Source organism: Micrasema longulum, unplaced genomic scaffold, assembly GCF_059751315.1.
Source record: "Micrasema longulum isolate JH-2025_06_02 unplaced genomic scaffold, ASM5975131v1 h1tg000017l, whole genome shotgun sequence".
NCBI lineage: Eukaryota > Metazoa > Arthropoda > Insecta > Trichoptera > Brachycentridae > Micrasema > Micrasema longulum.
Window position 1 is genome coordinate 594,517 of NW_028277225.1, and position 5,911 is coordinate 600,427.

Sequence of the window (5,911 nt, forward strand, 5' to 3'; positions counted from 1 at the left end):
TTCGGTGGTATATCATATACTTAAAACCATTATTACATTTCAATGCAAGAAGCTAGAATAATTTAAAGTATAGCGTTTTCATTAAAAAAATACGTTTTTACTTATAACATTAAAAAATTGATTGAAAGGGCGATGTTGTTTCGCTATGGAGGCGTAATTAAAATACGATTTTGCTCACAGTGACGGCGGCGCTACGCAAATTTTGTAAAAGTTACAATATTTGCGCGATAAGTTACGTGCCTTGAATAAAATAAATGCGAAATTGAGTTGACAAGCAGCTAAAAAAACTTGGGAAATGGCATTGAGCTAACAGAAGTTGCAAATTTTCAAATTATTATTATACTTTGGACAAAAGAGCGGCATGCTTTTGCTATCGGCGGTTGACATTTGTCGATTTTTTAACACCGAATCACTTCCGCGCTAGACCTTTTCATCAGACGCAGATAACACAGATGAAGCTAGGCTTTGACCACGACTGTTTACTAGTGTTTACAGCTGTTTCTAAAGCCTTTTATTTGTCAATGTTAGCGGTAACAAGTGTTTAGTGTATTGCGTCCGGGTTACACATTCTAGACAGGTTACAAAAAGTAGTAGGTATCGGCAAAAGACTGTTATTTGGACTGTGTTATCTCGAAATCGGTAAACAAAGAAAAGTCGGTAAGTGGTTATATCCAAATATTTACTAACATTTAGTGCCTGTTATTTAATTATGATAAGACATTGACAGATTTTTAAAATGGTAATTTTTGATAATGAGGAAGTTAACTGTTTTTTTTTTATGTACGTTAATAGACTATATAAACACGCCAAATTAAAAAAATAAATAAATATGTTTCGCATTATCATTCCCATTATTTTATAAGTTATAAGTTCTGTTATTTTGAAATTACTCCACCCGCAACGTCAAGATTTGTCGTCGGTGAGTTATGCTGTCAAAATACAATTAAAGTTGTAAAAATGAGAAATTTCGCCGTACAAAAGGAAGTGTAGTGAAACTGGTAATTAGCCATAAAAATGTTTCCAAACGAGCGGTAAAAATAAGAGCATTAGATTGTACGGTGAAGTTTCGATTTATTATTTTTGTAGTATATATTTAAATGTACGAATAAATAAATAATAAATAAGTAAAGCCCCATAATTAAGGCGACTTTAGAATTATTAGCATATTGTTAGAACTTAAAATTAATTATTGCCTACACCTAGCCCACCACTTGACGTATCCGAGGATTTGAGTCTCCTTGGGGATATATTTTTATTTTTATAAATTAGTTGCTTATTTTTTGCCTTGCTTATTATGTACAAAGCTTATATAAACTGCAAAAGGTATGTTCCTTCTAATTACTCTGACTTTCGTGTGAGGAACTTCTCCGCATATGCTTTAAGAAGAGAAAACCACAAAAAACTCATTCAGGAGAAGCCGGACTATTGACAGACATTAACAGACCTTCCGTTCCACTTTGAGAGGGCCTGGCATTTTGTGTCCTATTTTTATTGATTTCAACAATTTATTACTTTTGCTATTTTTACCATGTATGATATTACCTCTTGCGATAAGTCCTAATGACGTGTTACCTTTATGATATCTTCTAGGTCCTCATCCAAACGTCTGCATCGCGTCTCGAGCTGCATTTGCTCTAAGCTGAAAATGGGGAAATGCATCAACAAATGATGGACATATTGGTGGTGCCCACATACAAGGAAATATTTTTCGTCGCTCAATAAAAAAAGCTGCTCGAAAGGGCTGTCTGTAATCTGACAGATTCAAGGCTTCCAAAGATGCCAAAAGAATGCGAAAAAAGGTAATCCAAAACCACATAATAATATGTACAGTGCGTTCGAATAATAAGCCAATGATCATGTAGATGCCCGTTGGTGAACCAAGTAAAGATCTAATTTTCGTTTGTGTTAGCAGGCAAACTAGAATATTTTATTTGAAAACGTTTGGTAACGCATACATAAACGAGGTTATTAAAGATTTAAATGGATTGTACTTTATTTGATTGATAAAAAGATAAAACCGTATTTTTCACTAACTGAAATTAAATTGATTCAGTATCATCAGTTCTACATCCGCACCCAGTGATGCATAGTGTACTGCGTTGTAACTCCAATTGAAGCGTATTCAGATCATTTTTGTCATATGAAAAGTCAGGCAATCAGTCTTAAATCGCAATGTTAAACCATCATAAAAACAAATACTTTACCACAAATCTGCCAGCAAGTGAGCTCTCGCACTCAAGAATGGTAGGCGAACGCACCAACCGTTACACTGTGAGGCGGACTTATTCCCACCCGATTTTTTTTCTGGATAGAGAGTAGTCATTGAGACAAAAACGTTTGCCCAGGGTTCTGATTCTATTTAATACAGACATTTGTTTTTCTTTTGCTTGGACATGAAAACATCCTTATTTCTTACGTTTCTTTAAAAAAAAATACCAGGTTAGATTAGATGACGTATAGATTATAATTTGACTTTTTGATATATGTAATTAAATGTGAAAAAAACAAATGAAATCCTATGAATCACAAAATGTTCGTATAGTAAGAAGAATAAAGAGGAGAGGTATAATATGTAGATATATTATATTCCTTGGTTACTACACTAGACTTTGACAGTTCAGTACAGACGTTCTAGACATCTAGACGGTAAAAAAGTCCTCGCAAACAAATCGCGTCATTTATGGCCATCTTATAATTTTATCCATTTTTATCGTGAGCTGTAAAAAAACACTTACTCCCCTAAAATAAAATCACTCGGAAAGGATAAAGCGAGTGATTCACCCCTGGAAGAGAGGGATGTGTATTTTTTATAATCAATCATTTACCAAAAGGCGGATTTTTACATACTTTCACCACCCAGCGATAGAGGGCGCTGAGTGCCTATGAATGTCAGGTTTTTCAATGAAAAACGAAGTCTTCGGTATATTGAACATCAGTCTTGGCTTTAAAAAGAGCTTTTCATATTTTTTACACCAAAGTCTAAAGATTTTTCTTCATCATTTAATCATTGCGTGGGATTTTGTAAAGAGGTTAAAACGTTACGTCAAAACTACATTAGGAATGATGTTAGGAATAAAAATGATAAACACTTGACGTAAAATACAGATAAAATATGAAATTTTATTTTTATTACTTAAAAAAAACAGCAGCTACAAAAGCAGTTTTCTTATCGTCTACCAAAAAACATTTGATTTATACTAAATTATTTTTAAAATTAACATTCAATCATAGAATTAAGAATACCGTAAAACGCTGCAACTTTTCCTACCGGCCACAACTTTTCCTGTTTCGTTACGATTACGATATTTCGCATTTGATTGGCTTTTTCTCACTTTTTACCATTTGGTAGTAATTTTTCATTGTCCTGGCAACACCTTTTTTATTTTTCATAACGCCAACTCCATTGTTGCGCTCTCAGTTGAGCGATGAATGTCGGCAGGAAGAGTCGTGAAATTTTGGTCTCCTAAAACTTTTAAAGTTCAAGAAAAACCAAAAGTGTTTTTGAAAAGTAAAACCGTCCCGGGGTAAGAAAATACTGTATATTTTTCGTATTGTTTGATACTTTTATCAAAAGTACACGATTTCATCAAAAAAACTTGCTAGGCAATGTTGTGCAGTGTTTTGAAAACACGATTTGTACTTTTTGCCTGTAGTCAACGTGCTTTATCTTAAATTTGATTTTTTCATTTAATTTAATTTTTTTATTAAACGAAATTTGAATTTATTTGACTTTATATAATTTACCCGGATAAAGTTTTTTTCGTTTATTTCTAGTAATACAAATAAACTTTTAATTATGATTTAAATATGACACACTACTTATATAAGTGTTCGAAACATAACTTAATTCAAAGTTTATCTCTATCGATGATCGTTATAATAAGTTTACAAAATATCTCAAATCTATTGATAAAACGATATTTCGAGGACAAATTGAATACTAAAAATTATGGAAATCTTAATTCTATTGCAGTTATGTGAAAAATGGCAAACAATCAACAGCGAAGAAGGCGTAGAGTAGGAGCTCGTAGTTATTCTGATTACTCGAAGGAAATGCTGGAAGTTGCTGTAGATCTCGTTCGAAGAAAAATTATTTCATCATACGAAGCAGAAAAGCAGTTTGGGATCCCACGTCGGACAATTAGCAACAAAGTCAAAAGCGTACATAATAAACCATTTGGTCGACCTACAGAGTTTTCAACTGAGGAAGAAGCTCACATAGCGGACGTGGTGAATATTTCAGCAGAATTTGGTTGTCCTCTTTCTCTTTTAGATTTGCGTATTGTAGTTTACAACTACCTTTTAAAAAGTGGAAAATCTGCTCTTTTTAAAGGAAAAATGCCTGGTGAACGCTGGGCCCGTTTTTTCTTAAAACGACACAATTTTTCACAAAGGGCAACACAAAATATAAAACGAAGCCGTGCTGCAAAAACAGTAGAGGAAATGGACGAATACTACAGAAATTTGAAAATTTCTCTTAAAGATGTTCCCACCAGTAATATTCTCAATTTTGATGAGACAAATTTAAGTGACGACCCCGGATCTAAAAAATGTATTTTCAAAAGAGGCACAAAACACCCAGAAAGGGTAATTAATGCAAGCAAAAGCTCAGTATCAATCATGTTCAGCGGAACTGCTGACGGAATTTGCCTACCACCTTATGTGGTTTACAAAGCAGATCATTTGTGGTCCAAGTGGTGTGAAAATGGTCCAAAAGATGCTAGGTATAATCGCACCAAATCTGGATGGTTCGATATGATTTGTTTTGATGATTGGTTCAAGACTATAGTTATGCCATGGGCAGACTCTCGTGACGGCGTAAAACTTATTATCGGCGATAACTTGGCATCTCACCTAAGTGTCGAGACAATTCAAATATGTCAAAGTCAAAACATTAGATTTACTTTTCTTCCAAAAAATGCTACACACCTTACTCAACCACTAGACGTGGCATTTTTTGGACCAATGAAACGACATTGGCGTGAAATTTTAACAAATTATAAAGCTGCACACATCACTACAAGCACAATCAACAAATGTCATTTCCCGCAGCTACTGCAGGAGCTAATGTCAAAAATAAACATTACAAAAAAGATCAACATATGTAAAGGATTTGAAGGATCCGGAATATTTCCTTTCAATCCCTTAAGAGTGACATTAAAAATGCCAACACTACAAGAAGAAAATTTTCGTCAATTTGATGCTAGCCTTTTGGAGTTTTTACAGCAAAATAGACAATCACAACCAATAAAAACAGGCAAAAACAGCAAGCTTCCAGTCATACCTGGTAAATCTATTTCAACTGAACAAGCAGAAGAGCTAGCTAAAGCTAAAAAATTAAAAAGGTTACGAAAATAAATACACAAAAAGAGAAAAAAGACTCAAGTTTACCAGGACCGTTGAAAATAACATATGTCAAGAAGAAGGAAATAAAGTGTCCTGAAACTAAAAGTCCTGACAGTCTTTGCAAGCTTTCCATAAGTGCCATAAACGTTTACATGCAGCCTTTGGCGACAGTTTCAAATAAATTCGTACATTGGCTGAGGAATTTAACAAAGAATTCAGAAATGAATACTCCGTTTTGGGTTGACACACCAGAATGCCTGGATTTGAAAATAGTTAATGTACCTAAAAATGACTCCCCGAACAAGAATAAAAAACCGAAGATAATAATTACGTCTAATATAGTTTTAAAAGAAGCTTCCCCCAAAAAAAACGTTTTACGAGATATAAATACACAAATGACTAAACGAAAAAGAACTTCTCAAGGCCAATCATCCAAAATAAGAAAACAAAAGAAACATGTGTACAACAGCGACTCAAGCCCGGTGTCGGAAACTTCTTTTCATGCTGCAGACGACTCCGACTACGAAAATTTTGATACTTATATTGCGTCATATTTACAAGAACA

At 33.9% G+C, this 5,911-nt stretch overlaps 1 long non-coding RNA gene across 1 annotated transcript; it reads left to right on the plus strand.

The window, feature by feature from the left end:
* The first annotated feature begins 3,231 nt into the window (after positions 1-3,231).
* On the plus strand, positions 3,232-5,344 carry LOC148285650 (uncharacterized). The gene is made up of 2 exons (XR_015825394.1): positions 3,232-3,524; positions 3,974-5,344. It is a non-coding gene; the product is annotated as an uncharacterized LOC148285650 (long non-coding RNA).
* The last annotated feature ends 567 nt before the right edge of the window (positions 5,345-5,911 follow it).